Source organism: Magallana gigas, chromosome 7 (assembly GCF_963853765.1).
Source record: "Magallana gigas chromosome 7, xbMagGiga1.1, whole genome shotgun sequence".
In the NCBI taxonomy this organism is placed as follows: domain Eukaryota; kingdom Metazoa; phylum Mollusca; class Bivalvia; order Ostreida; family Ostreidae; genus Magallana; species Magallana gigas.
The window spans coordinates 30,732,978-30,749,243 of record NC_088859.1 but is presented as its reverse complement, the minus strand read 5'-3'; positions in this window follow the sequence as shown (position 1 = coordinate 30,749,243).

Genomic DNA, 16,266 nt, shown 5'->3' with positions numbered 1-16,266 from the left:
TGTTCACTAAATCTAGTGATTATACAGCATTTGTTCTGGACCTGTTAATTCTACCTCTTTTTAACATTTATATACCCAGCAAAATTATGTCACTCTAAAACATTTGTCAAAATATTAAAATCATTTAAATAAAAGAAAACAAAGAATTTTTTATCCTCAGTGACTTCGTATTTGTTGATTTTACTTAAATTAAAGAAGTAAAATTTTAGACTTGTTCAAATTAAATGTGGAGGAAAAAAACAGTACAATCCTCGAATAAAACGGTCAGCTCGTCCTCTGATAAAGATACTGATGACGGTGTTGATGATGATGGTGTTGATGATGATAATGATGATGGGGATGGTGAAAGTGATGATGGTGATGATTATGATGATGATGTCTTGGTGACCGATATTCCAAGCAATGAACAGCCATGGTTCCCATTTATGTCGAAGCTACAGATGTACATGTATATCTTGATTCATTCGAAAACACATACTTGAGTAAGTATAGATCAGCGTCAGAGAGAGAGAGAGAGAGAGAGAGATAGATAGAGAGAGAGAGAGAAAGAGGTGAAATTATGCAATTAGCTGCTATTGCCAATGTAGCTGAAATATGAGAGAGAGAGAGAGACAGACAGAGAGAGAGACAGAGAGGAGAAACAGAGAGACAAAGAGAGACAGAGTCAGAGAGAGAGACAGGGATTTTATTAAAATTTATTATCTAAATGATGAATTATTTATATATATTATATTTAAATGGTTGCCATTTGACATTTTTAGAGTGATGAAACAGCCAAGTTTATTTGGTTCATTATGAAGGAAAGTGGAATAGAGATACCATCTTATTTTCGGTTAAAAGCTTAAGGATAAGTGGTAAAATGAAACCATAAAATATGCTGTCAAGTGTAAGTATTTCATATCACCAAGGGAAGAAAATGAATTGAAAAGAATACACTGCATGTTAAATATATTGCTCAAACGCAAACTTAATTAATCTAAATAAAAAAATCAGCTTGAACTTCGGTATATATAGGTAGTATATGTAGGTAGTATATGTAACAGATACACTTATTTTCTCTGCTTGAATTTGAAGCTGGGCCCTCAGGCATGCCAGTCCAGCACTCTATTGACCGAGCTAAATGGTTAACCCACTATAGTCAGAGGTATTAGGAATGCCGTATACCTGACTTTCCTACTTATATACCGGGTAGAAACACCTGGCTCCACTATATATACCGGGTAGAAACACCTGGCTCCACTATATATATATATATATATATATATATATATATATATATATATATATATATATATATATATATATATATATATATATATATATATATATATACAGGATAGATGAAGAAGATATCTTCTTGTAACACTCCACGATGTTATTATTTTGTTACTATTTAAATAAATATTATATTTTTTCATAAATAGAAAGAAAGTAAGGATGGAATTTCTTTTTGGATTAACAAACCATCACCTATAGTTAGCATGGCTTTGTCATACCCCGACACTGCAACAGATTTACATAGGTGCAGTACTATAAAGTTCCATTGCATCAGATTCAGTTAACGAACCATCTAAGTTTGGTGAAGCTAGAAAGAGTAATGATTATTATAACTAGATCTCGTTACGAGTAACGAATAGGTCTTCCATCCGATTTTGTTTTATGTGATTCAATGAAATATCGATACTCTCTGCCAAATCTGAGATCCTGGTGAAACTAGGTTTTTTGTCTCGAGACCGGAAACGGACAAAAGGAAGTGATTAATGAAAATAAAAGCTAGTTTTTCTTTATACATTTGCCTAGTGTACATCACTGTTTATTATCTTAGATGAAACACCAAAGACACTCCGTTAAACTTGTTAAAAACATGAATTGTATGAATTCTTCTCGTGAGTACCGGAAGTGACGGTTGACAAAAGAAACCCGCTAAACAATTCTTCAATCAATTGTCTATCATTCATAAATGTTCGTGTCTCAATCACTTACAGTGACTAAAATCTCGCGGGTATCAAATTTGTAAAAAGGATATGTACCTAAGATATTTGATATAACTCACCGGAAGTAGAATATGTTTGCTTATTTAACATATAAAAGATTTCAAGAATATGTTTGCTTATTTAACATATATAAGATCGTGTAATGATATACTGGTATTCATTCTATGTAAAAAAAAAAAAAAAAAAAAAAAAAAAGGAAAAAAATATTTTAAGTGCTTCCGGTGACGACCGGAAGTGACGACAATTCAAACAAAATAATGCAAAGATGGATACATACTTAGGGCTATCATCTCACAAAGTTTGGTTGTTAAAGTCATCACTGTTTTTGAGATCTCGTGAAGTCATTTTTTTTGTCTCTTCACAGGAAACAGACAAACGGAAATGCTCAGCGAAAGTAAAAACTTAGTATTTCTTGAACATTAGACACTTGTACTTTATTGTTTATTAATTGAACTAATATTGTCAAAGAAAAACAGTAAAACTTTCAAACAGCTTGATTTGTTTTAACCCTTCCGGTGAGGACCGGAAGTGACGGTTGACAAAATGAAAGCGATTACACGCATTTTCTATAGAATGTCTATTATCTATATACGTTTCGTGTATTGATCACTTTACTTTCTGAGATTTCGTGGGTAAAACATTTATTTTAAAAACGCTTTCTGAGATATTTGAGATATCTCACCGGAAGTAGAATTTTTTGTTTTTATTTAACATCGGATATATGACAAATGTAAGGATTATTACTTTTATTTCAATTCTATTTGAAACAAATTAAATGTAAAATTAAAAAAAAATTGAAGTGCTTCCGGTAACGACTGGAAGTTGTGACGAACAAAACAAAATAGTTTGAAGACATCTACAACTATAGTTCTATAATCCTACAAAGTCTGAATGCTTAAGTCCTTATCATTTTTGAGATCTCAATGCCACAAGCTTTTTGTCGCGGGACAGGAAACGGACGACAGGAAATAAACTTTGAAATATTAAAAATTGGATACTTGAGATATAATTTATTTCTATCACTCCTAAAAATTTCAAGAAAATCTATTGAGCCATCTCTGAGAAATCGTGTGTGCAAAGAAGGGGAACAAAATTCGTACCCAATTTTCGAGCCATAGTGAGCACTTAAGAACGGCGCCAATGGCGTAAAACAAAAAACAATAGGCACAACTTCAGACTATGGTCTACCTATCCTGAAAATTTCATATTCATATCTCTGATAGTTTTCGAGATGAAGCGTGCACAAAATGGGTCGAAAAAGTGACAAAATCAGCAATAAATCGGTACCGGAAGTGACTACGGCAAAAATATCACAAACGAAATAAATTCAGATCACTTCCTATCATCTGTGAAAAAATGGTGTAAATCGGTTGGATAGTTTCCGAGAAATCGCGTGCACAATTTGTGGGGAAAAAAAATAACTAGATACGACCTCGTTACGAGTAACGAGTAGGTCTTCCGTCCGATTTTTTTTAATGTTACCATGATATATCGATACAATTTTAAAATCAACACCCCCCTTAAATTTTAAGATAATGAATAAAAATCCCCAATTACGTCAAACATGGGCCTGACGATGACTTTTTTCAAACCGATAATGTTCAACAACTTTGATTCTATAATGCATAACAAAATATTTATCGTTTTCAAGTTATTCGTAGTAGACTTTACGATTCTCATGGGCCAGCCCCTTTTTCTTGATTTTATTGGAAAGAACTTTTGATTTTCTACTACTTTTTTTTATATATTATTTAACAAAATATCAACTGATAAAAAGATACAACTCAAAACGTATGAACATTTTGAATGAAAATTAGGACCCAATTTGTGTGCCTAGGTGGGCTCAAAGAAATGGCGCCACTGCCGTAAAAAAATATAATAGTGCACAACTTCAAACTATAGACTACCTATCCTGAAAATTTCGTATTCATATCTCTGATAGTTTCTGAGATCAGCTCTGCACAAAATAGGTCGTAAAAAAATAGAAAATCCGCCGTAACTCGGTACCGGAAGTGACGATTTGAAAATTTCAAAAAAGGTCTAGAATTATAACCTCTGGCAATTATCTGTGAAAAAATGGTCAAAATCGGCCGAATAGTTTCTGAGAAATCGCGTGCACAAAATTTGTGGAAAAAAATAAGAAGAAGAAACAGTATGAAAACAATAAAGTCTTCCGTTGGAAACGGAAGACCTTAATAAGAAACTGTACGAAAACTATAAGGTTTTCCGTTGGAAACGGAAGACCTTAATTATGTATAATCATTAGAGGGTACCTGCTTTAATAACTTTGACCAGCTCAAAAACCTTAACCTCGTCAAGCATCCAAAACTTATGGCCCAGATTCAGCATTCAAGCCTGTAAAGTGCATCAGTATCATTTGACGCACAATCAATGTAAGTTTTGTGAAGTTAGGACCAGTATTAATTAAGATATAACCATCAGAGAGCACCTGCTCCAAAAACTTTAACGAGCACCAAAAACATTAACCTAATTCAGCATTCAAAACCTATACAATACCGTCAACGCGGATCCCGTATTTGACCGCGCTCCCCCCCGCGGTTATTTAATCCTTTCCGCGTTACACCATCGCGGTTATTTCATCGCGGTCCTCGCTGCAGCCATGTTTAAACCGCGGCGGTGTGACCTACCGTTGAACAAGGTGATCGGAGATTGTTACCTGTATGCTATTAGACAATAAGACGGCCACCTAACACTGAGAGTCATTCTATACTGGCCATGTCTGATGTATTGTTTTCATTTCACATATTAAAATGATTACGTATTTTTAATGCACGTTTTCAAAACTCCTTATCGATTATTTTAGAGATGTTTTAATTAAAGAATCATCTGCACACGTAATAATTTTTATGTAACTGTTGATATACGTATTATTTCAAAAATATTTAATCATTTTTATAATGTAATCTACATGACGGAGAGGGTGAGAACTATAAAATATTATTTTTCGATTTTTTAATGATTTTAAACATTTCCGACTACAAAAATGTTTTAATCCATTTCAGTTTGTAGCTCGTTTTACGGCACTCTCTCGATGCTCAAGACAACTATTAATAATCTAGTCCTTGCCAGGCACATGCTACACGGAGAACGTTTACCTACGGTCAACGGCATAATATGAAAATTTTACTCAACCCTTAAAATACTAAATTATATTGACATAATTTTATGTGAGTTCAATATGAAGCTACAACACAAATGTACATGTAGTATCAGCTGCGAATACCGTTTTTCGTAACCGCCCCCTCCACCTCTTCAACGTTTTAATGACTGTGAAATTACATGTAAATTGTACTTGACTTTAGTCCCAATTGTTTAACACAAAGGTGTGAAACCATCGCATTGACGGGAAATCACTCTACGCTTGAATGCACAGAATACACTGGTACATGTATATGAGACAGGTGGATAATCCGTGTAACGAGTGACCATCAGGAATTTCATTTGTTTTTCAAACAATTTTACTAACAGTAATAACAATAAATAGTTATTCATTTTACTGTTATCTGTTTAACTGTTAAACGTGTTTAAGATGCACCCCCTCCGCAAAAAACCTAAATCCTTCAATATAGACTATGAGAGAGAGAGAGAGAGAGAGAGAGAGAGAGAGAGAGAGTCGATACTCAAGACAATTAACCTAGTCCGTGACAAGCACACGCTACGCGGTGTACGTATACCATACGATCAACGGCAAAATATGAAAATTTTACTTTACCCTTAAAATATAAAAAGATATTGATATCATTTTATGTGTGTTGAATATAAAGCTACTACACATATGTCGTATCTGTAGCGAATTATAACGTTTTTTGTACCCCCCTCTCCAACGATTAAATGACTGTGAAAGTACATGTAAATTGTACTTGACTTTAGTCCCAATTGTTTTTCACAAAGGTGTAAAACCATCTCACTGACAGGAAATCACTCTTCGCTTGAACGCACAGAATTCACGGGTATGAGGCAGGTGGATATTCCTTGCAACAAGTGACAACCAGGAATTCTTCCCGTATATCAAACAATTTATCTTACAGTAACAATAAATAATTGTTTCATTTTACTGCCTTCTTAAACTGTAAAAGGTGTTTAACATGTCTCTTCCCCCGAAAAGAGAGAGAGAGAGAGATTAATTTTCTTTTTAAATAACGTTGTATACGAACTAAACTTCACAAACACGGTGTCAAGCATTAAATTAAACATCATAAACAGTGTTAAATACTTTATTGTTAGACAAACTTCTTTTTTTTTCTTTACCTGAAGACTAATAGAACGAAACTGTTTTCCTTTATCAAGGAAGAAGCACGTGGTGCAGCTCGCGGGCTGATTTGATTGACAGGTGAAACACGAGGACTCAGACTGAAACTGCATATTGGATTCAATCTCAATGTCTTTTATGAATACTAAACTTAGGAAATTCTTATATTATTATATTTCAATTAAATGCAGTGGTGTCGTGGGGGGGGGGGGGGGGGGGGGTGGGGGCGAAAGAGCATTACCCTCTCTCTCTCACACACACACATAAAGATCGTAGATAAAATCAAGATCGGCGACACTCAATCAACATGATCAAGAAGCCTCCTCTGTAAGATAGGTGTACGGTTAGACGAAGCCGTACGCAATTTGGAGATTTTCTTTTGTCTTGAATAGGTGTGAAAACCCATAGAGCATGTCGTTTTCTACCCTAGGTTTGTTAAGGTGGCTCGACACACCAATGCATTATTTGATGGATCGATGAAGAATCATTTTTGAGAAATGATTATACAAAAATGACACCTATATCGGCCTCTGATTATTTTATATGATTTTTTTGTATTTTTTGATAGAAACCGGAAACATCGTTTTAGCTGCGAACAAGATATATTAGAGCTAAAAATTTGTTATGAATTAATGCACAATACAATTATCTATAAATACATATCAAAACGGCCAGATAAACTTTGAAATATTTTTGTAAAAAAAAATATTTATGAAAATGAAAAAAAAGGATTGTAGATATTTTTTAAATCTATGGATAAAAACTGCAGATAAACTGTTTCTCGCATTTAACAATTGCTGTTCAATCATATTTCAACAAGAAATTAAAACCAAATAGTGAAATTAAAGAAAAAATGGAAAATTTTAAAATCGAATCGATCCCGATTGTAATTAAACTGATCCCGAACGAAATCACATAAAGTTAGAATGAATCAGAATTTTGCAAAAATTTCAGGTTGTTTAGCTGTAAAATGGTTTCGTCATTTACTAACTTTATAATTTATATCAATTACTTAGAAAAAAACTGCAGTTTATTTGTAAAATTTCAATTTTAAAATAATTCTGATCGGGATCAGTTTTTTTTTCAATCGGGATCGGTTCAAATTTGATAAATAGCAATTTTTCCAAAATTTCGCATTTTCATTTTAATTTCTTTGTAAAATATCATTGTTTAGTAAATAGTTTATGTGACTATATGTTATTTTTAAAATTTTATCCGTAGATTAAAAAGATATTAAAGAATTAAAAATTTTGATTTTCAGAAATTTTTTAATTAAAAAATTAAACACTTGACCAAACAATCTTTGGCATGAATTTATTTATAATTATATTACACATTAATTGACAACAAGTTTTGAGCTCTAATATATTTTGTTTGTCTGCAAAACAGTTTTTCCTATTTCACTGAAAAAATACAAAAAAATTCGTATAAAATAACTGAAAGCCGATATTGATCTCTGTTTTGTGGAATCATGTTTCAAAAAAGATTCTCTATCGATCCATAAAATAAAATGTTGGTGTGTCGAGGAACCTTAAATTATTCACTATACACAGGAAATAATCGCGACTTATAATTAATATACACAATGAAGGAAATGTGTACAAAAAAAGTTGGCATTTGAATTTTTTTTTAAAGTAACTCAAGATATAAGCATTTAATAATATGTACAACTTCCCATGTTGTTTTGTGATGTAAAAACCTCATTCCATTTCTTGTAAAGAAATGTCTATCTTCAAGCACAACAGAACGCCTAGCCATTGTTTTATGAAAATCACAGAATATACGTGTATATACACTGTATCTTTTCAGGGCAACACTTAGTTTAAAACTGAATAAAACCCGTGCGATGTGAAGAATCATACAATTTTAATTATGAGTACCTTTTTCCTTTGTGTTTTAATTAGGAGAACTGATTTTTCTTTTAACATTTAATTGTGAGCAGGTGTTTTTTTTATAAGGCTACAACTAGTCGGTCTACAGAGCTGGTTGAAATCAATTTTCCTAACAAATTATAAAAATTTTATCAAAACAATGACGCTTGTTACAGCAATTATAAAGTCGTGATTTTCCGTAATATGAGCGATTAAGCCACTTTTAAAATTTAAATGAATTTTTAACGGTTTCATAGGATAAAAAGATAAAATGATATTGAAAAATAAAAATATACGTACCTGAATATTTATAAAGTAAAATATTTAATTTAAGTAAGTAAGTCTTATTAATTTTACATTTTTTTGTTAGATTTTAAAATTAAATTTAATCGTATATCGATAGATCAATAAGTTAGTAAAGCATGATTTTTCAACCACCTGCGGGCATGGCTCATTTCACCTTGGATTGTACAGATAACAGCTTTAAATGATTAGAATTCAAATATTACCCCAGTATTACCAAATAAACAGCAACTATTAAAAAAAAATATTTACCTTCAAAATATGTGATTTTCTATAAAAGGATCATGATTATCTTTATGCATTTGTTAAACGTTTAATGCATGTTATATTTTTTTTAATCGAGGGAGATAACTCGTGTTCCTTTTCGATACTTTTTAGACGGTGGCTATAAATAGCCACGGTCTATTGCTACGGTCAGGGCTTGGCAGAAGGATAAAACGTACGCTCAACTAGGACCCCAGGTCACCTGCTTATTCACAACTACCAAATCTGTGCACTCCGCTACAAAATGTAGTGCATTGCAACCGCAAAGTGAAAGTAGAATAACTAGTACCACTACTTAGCATTTAGAAATGATATACAACAGGCAGAAATGTATTTTTATTAAAGAATACCCCTCTAAGTATTGGAAGTACACTATAGAGGATAAAAAATTCAACATTGACTGTTATTTGAAAGATATATGAGATACGTTATATAGACATAAGGTGACCTGTGGTCCCCCTAAGGATATATAAGTTAAATGTAACACAAAATCCTCCTCATTAAAATATCAAAGTACTTCACCTTCTTACTCTGTATACGTAGGTGTAGCCTGTAGAAAGAAGTAGTTTTGCCCCCCCCCCCCCCAGCCACCCACCCATAGACTTTTTACTGATACTTTAATATAATGGTAAAATGATTGGATAATAAATTACATTAGATGACATCTGGTTTCCGTAATGGATGCATGCCAAAACAGTTTTGTATAAAAAAAAATATCTGACATTTTCGAGCCCGTTAGTGATGAGAACTGTGTGATATTTTTTTTTCCATACAGAGCTGTTTTCGGCATACATCGTACTAATTAAAAACACTGTTTTTGAATTTCATTGTTGAATTACCTGAGACAATCTGATTTTGAAGGATATCAGTACTGTAACCACGAGTAACGGTCTTATTTTAAGAAGCTCACTAATATCGGACTGTACATGTAAAATTTTAGACTGCTGGAACAAAGGAATGACATCAAATTTACATGTACATCAAAGGCAACCTTATAAACTAAATGCTCTAGCTAACATCTGGTCTCTTTATTGTCATTACGGAGTAGGTGTCCCCCTCCACCTACCACTTCCCTGGACTGGATTTTCACTCATCAAATTAAAAAAATATATTTAAATTGCTAAAATAAACATAGTAAATACGGACCTTTTGTGAATTGCATCTAAGAAATAAATGAAGACGAGCAAATCGTCACCCCTTTACCCCCCCCCCCCAACTTCCTTTGACGTCAAAAAATAAGGAATAAATGTGATCGAAATGTGTACCGTTTTTGCTTGTTTATAAAATCAAATCTGAACTTTTGTGTTCAGTAGATTAGAGTATATAATTTTTCACACACCACATTTTTAAACCTGTTGTCTCCTTATAAGTTATGCAATCTCTGGTCTCCCCAATGATGTACAATATATGGCGAACTCTGGTTTACGTATTTATTATCATCTTTATGTGACACATGTTCCCTCTTACAATTATGTTCTTCTTAATAAACAATATAAATATAGTGCATGATTTTCGTCTTGTAAAATGACATAAGATAACCTCTGGTATCCGTATTGATTTTCAAAATATAACATTGATTTAGAAGCTAAGGTGACCTCTGGTCTCCTAATAGACATTGGTTTCTTTACAGTGGATGACTTCTGCATGGTAATTCTCCATCTTGAAAAAGAAGGTGGCATCTGGTCTTTGTATTAATGAACAATTTACTACAATAATTTAGGTCTAAAGGTGACCTCTCATCTCCTTATTGATAATTCATAAAATTTTATCCCTAGTCTCTCTACCGTGGATTACTTTGGTCTCTCTACAGTGGATTACTTTGTTATCTCCACCTTATAAAATGAAATAAGATGACCTCTGATCTCCTTCTTAATTAACAAAATTATTACGACACATATCCAAGACCTAAAAAGAACTCTGTTTTACCTACAATAGATGATATTTTATGATTCTTCATCTTGTAAAATCTCTTATCACCGTATTGATTTACAGAATTAATCATTATACTACATCAATTTCGATCATAAGGTGACCTGTGGTCTCCTTTTGGATAGTCCACTTAAGGTGACCCTTGGGTCCCCTACAGTAGATGACTTTTTTGAATCTCCATCTTGTAAAATGACATTAAGTGACCTCTGGTCTTCGTTATTAGTTAACAAAAATATAACGACATAGATCGATTACCAAAGGTGACCTTTGGTTTTCCTACAGTGGATGGCTTGTTGGGAATCTCTATCTTTTAAAATGACATTATCTGACCTCTGGTTAACGTATTGATCTTTGAATTAAATCTAAACCTTTTTGAAACTAAGGTGACCTCTAAATTCCTTTTAGATATTCCTCTTAGAATGACCACTCGGTTTCTCTACAGTAAATGACTTCAGGTAAATGTCTATCTTGGAAAAGAAGGTGACATCTGGTGTTCGTATTTATCAACAAACTATTACATTGATTTAGGACATATCGATACCTATCATCTTGAAATTCCATTCAAGCTGACCCATGATCTAACAAATGGATGATATCTAGTGAGTATACATCTTGTTTAATGACGTTTGGGAACCTCTGGTATCCTATTGATAAACAAAATTATTGCTACATTAATGTAGGACATAAGGGGACCTCAGGGCTCCTCATGGATATTTTACTAAATGTGACCTCTGCTCTCCCTACAGTAAATGACTTATTTGAATCTACATCTTGTAAAATGACATTAGGTGACCCCTAATTTCCGTTATTAATGGACAAAATTATAACGACAGACATCGATTTCCAAAGGTGACCTTTCGTGGAGGGCTTCTATGGATATCCATCTTGTTATGACATTAGCTGACCGTTTCTATATTAAAATTATTTTATTGATGAAGGACCTGAGGTGACCTCTGGTCTCCTTGTGCATATTTTTACTTCAGGTGACCCCTGATCTCCCTACCATGGCTGAATACCTATCATGTAAATGACATAAGGTGACCTCTGGTATCCCTATAGGTAAGGAAAATAATCATTTAATTGATAGGGGACATGAACTGACCTCTGGTCTCCTTATGGGTGTTTTTGTAAATGACATATGTTGACATCTGGACTTCATGTCATTTTAAGAAAATTAAAACTACATTGTCTTTAGACCCAGGTTGACGTCTGGTAGCCTTTTAGATATTCACTTATGGTAATCCCTGGTCTTCCCACTGTGGATGGTTTTGGTAAATCTTTACCTTGTGTATTGATATTTTGTTAAAACTCAGGTCTCCATATTGAATCAAAGAATTGCAACGTCAATCTAAAACTAATGGTAACCTCTGGTCCCTTTATCGATTTTTTAATTAAGGTGACCCCTGGTCACCCTACCGTGAATAACGTTAGTGAATCCCCACCTTGTAAAAACCATCTGAGGTAACACCAGGTAGTCAAAGAATGGATGAAGACTGATTAATCTCCATCTGCAAAATGCATCTGCAGACCTCCAGTTTCCGTATTGATTTACAAAATCACTACGACATTTGTGTAGGAAATACATGTAAATAGGTCACTTCTCTTTCTCTCATGATATTTCACTTACTACAGTGGATGACCGGTAGCTCTCAATCCTGTAAAATGACATAAGGGGACCCCTGGTCACCCTACAATGGATGACCAATGACTCTCCATAGTGTAAAATGACATAAGGTCATGACTGGTGACTCTCTGTCCTGTAAAATGACATAAGGTGACCACTGGTCACCCTACAGTAAATGACTGGTGACCCTCTATCCTGTAAAATGACATAAGGTGATCCATGGTCTCCGTATTGATATAAAGAATTAATACAACAGTGATAAAAAAAACTTAGGTTACCTCTGGTCCCCTTGGGCATATTTCAAATAAGGTGACCCCTGGTCTCCCTACGTTGGATGGCTTTGGTAAATCTTCACCTTGTATATTGAAATATTTGTTAAATCTGGTCTCCGTAATGACTCAAAGAATTACAACATCAATCTAAAAACATTGATTACGCCACTTACTCATTTTTCACTTAAAGTGACCCTTGGTTATCCTACAGTGAATAACCTTAGTGAATCTTCATCTTGTAAAATGATCTGAGGTAACACCAGGTAGTCAAAGAATGGAAGAAGACTGATTAATCTCCATCTGCAAAATGCATCAGCCCACTTCCAGTTTCCGTATATATTGATTTACAAAATCATCACGACATTTGCGTAGGAAATACATGTAAAGAGGTGACTTCTCATGATATTTCACTTAAGGTGACCCCTGGGCACTCTACAGTGGATGACCGGTCCCTCTCCATCGGGTAAAATGACATTAGGTTCACATAATCATCACGACATTTATGTGGGAAATACTTTAAGGAGGTGACTTCTCTTTCTGTCATGATATTTCTGATAAGGTGACCCCTGGTCACCCTACTGTGGAAGACCGGTAACTCCCCATAGTGTAAAATGACATAAGGTGACCCCTGGTCACCCTACTGTGGAAGACCGGCAACTCTATATGGTGCAAAATGACATGAGGTGACCCGTGGACATCCTTCAGTGGATGACTAATGAATCACCATCCTGTAAAGTGACATAAGGTGACCTCTGGTCACCCTAGAGTAGATGACCGGTGACTCTCACCTTATGTCATATAACATGATGGAGAGTCACCAGTAATCCACAGTAGGGTGCTCACAGGTCACCTTATATCATTTTGGAGAGTCAAGGGCCAGCCTCTGTAGGGTGACCAGGGGTCACCTTTTATCATTTTACACGATGGAGAGTCACCGGTAATCCACTGTAGGGTGACCAGGGTTTCCCGTATATCATTTTACACAATGGAGGGTCACTGGTCATCTGTAGGATGACCAGGGGTCACCCTATGTCATTTTACACTATGGAGAATCATCGGTCATCCACTATAGGATGACCAGGGCATCCACTGTAGGATGACCAGGGGTCACCTTATGTCATTTTACACTTTGGAGAGTGATCGATCATCCTCTTTAGGGTGACCAGGGGTCCACTTATGTCATTTTTAACTATGGAGAGTCACCGGTCATCCACTGCAGAGTTCCCAGGGGTCCCCGTATGTTATTTAACACGGTTGAGAGTCACCGTTCATCCTTTGTAAGGTGACTAGGGGTCCCCGTATGTCATTTTACATGATGGAGAGTCACCGGTCATTCACTGTAGGATGACCAGGGGTGACCTTATATTATTCTACACAATGGAGAGTCATCGGTTACCCTCTGCAGGGTGGCCAAGAGTCACTTTATGTCATTTTACACTTTGGAGAGTCACCGGCCGTCCATTGCAGGGTGACCAGGGTTCTCCGTATGTCATTTAACACGATGAATAGTCACCGTTCATCCACTGCAGGGTGACCAGAGGTCACCTTATGTCATTTTACACGATGGAGAGTCACCGGTCATCCTCTGCAGGGTGACCAGTTGTCACCTTATGTCATTTTACGCCATGGAGAGTCATCGGTTATCCTCTGGAGGATGATCGGTGACTCCATTGCGTAAAAAGACATACTGGGACCCCTGGTCACCCTTCAGTGGTTGACCGGTGACTCTCCATTATGTAAAATGATATAAGGTGACCTGTGGGCACCCTGCAGTGGATTACTGGTGATCTCCCTCCTGTTATATGACATAAGGTGACCCGAGATCTCCGTACTGATATAAAGAATTGATACAACAGTGAAAAAAAAACTTAGGTTACCTCTGGTCCCCCTAGGGATATTTCATTTATTCATTGTGTAAAATGACTTACGGGGACCCCAGGTCACCCTACAGTGGTTGACCGGTGACTCTGCATTGTGTAAAATGATATAAGGTGACATGCGGGCACCCTGCAGTGGATTACTGGTGACTCTCCATCCTGTTATATGACATAATATGACCCGAGATCTCCGTATTGATATAAAGAATAAATACAATGATAAAAAAAAAACTTAGGTTACCTCTGGTCCCCCTAGGCATATTTCATTTATTCATTGTGTAAAATGACATACGGGGACCCCAGGTCACCCTACAGTGGTTGACCGGTGACTCTCCATTCTGTAAAATGATATAAGGTGACATGTAGTCACCCTGCAGAGGATTACTGGTGACTCTCCATCCTGTTATATGACATAAGGTGACCCGAGATCTCTGTATTGATATTAAGAATTAATACAACAGTGAAAAAAAAACTTAGGTTACCTCTGGTCCCCCTAGGCATATTTCATTTATTCATTGTGTAAAATGACATACGGGGACCCCAGGTCACCCTTCAGTGGTTGACCGGTGACTCTGCATTGTGTAAAATGATATAAGGTGACATGTAGTCACCCTGCAGTGGATTACTGGTGACTCTCCATCCTGTTATATGACATAAGGTGACCCGAGATCTCCGTATTGATATAAAGAATTAATACAACAGTGAAAAAAAAACTTAGGTTACCTCTGGTCCCTCTAGGCATATTTCATTTATTCATTGTGTAAAATGACATACGGGGACCCCTGGTCACCCTTCGGTGGTTGACCGGTGACTCTGCATTGTGTAAAATGATATAAGGTGACCTGTGGGCACCCTGCAGTGGATAACTGGTGACTCTCCATCCTGTTATATGACATAAGGTGACCCGAGATCTCTGTATTGATATAAAGAATTAATACAACAGTGATAAAAAAAAAGTAAGGTTACATCTCCCCCCCCCCCCCCCCAGGCAAATTTCAATTAAAGGGGCACGGTCACGATTTTGGTCAAATTCTATTTTTCTATTTTTATTTTTTAGAAATGCTTTAGACATGCATTTCCAATGATCAAATGAAATTTGAGAGTCATTATTGGAGTTGAAAGCAAGATACAGAGCTGAGAATTCTTTGTAATGTACACAACGCTCGTGCCCTGTTTTTGTTTACATAGGTTCAATATACGAGTAAAAAAATTGTAAACCTGATTTGTCTATCTTTTAATTTATTTTAAGCATAAACAGTTTCTAACGTTTAACACATTCATTTGAGGTCTAAAATTGGAATTTTCACTTTAACATTTAAAATATAAACAAACGCTTTGTTTACTTTGCAAAGAATTTCAAGCTCTGTAACTTGTTCACAATTCAACAAATTACACTCAAATTTCGGTTGCTTATTAAGAATGCCTTACTAAAGCATTGTAAATATTAAAATAGGAAAGGTGATTTTTGACCAAAATCGTGACCATGCCAATATAAGGTAACCTCTGGCTTTGGTAAATGTTCACCTTGTATATTAAAAAATTTATTAAATCTTGTCTCAATATTGACTCAAAGAATTACAACATCAATCTAAAACCATTGGTGACGTCGTCACTTATTCTTTTTTTTTTTTTACCTAAGGTGATCTATGGTTATCCTACAGTGAATAACCTTAGTGAATCTCTATCTTGTAAAATAATCTGAGGTAACACCAGGTAGTCAATGAATGGAAGAAGACTCATTAATGTCCAATTTGCAAAATGCATCAAATGACCGGCGACTCTCCATACTATAAAATGACATAAGGTGACCTCTGGTCTCCCTAAAGATAAAAATTATTACTCCATTGATTTCAGACCCACGT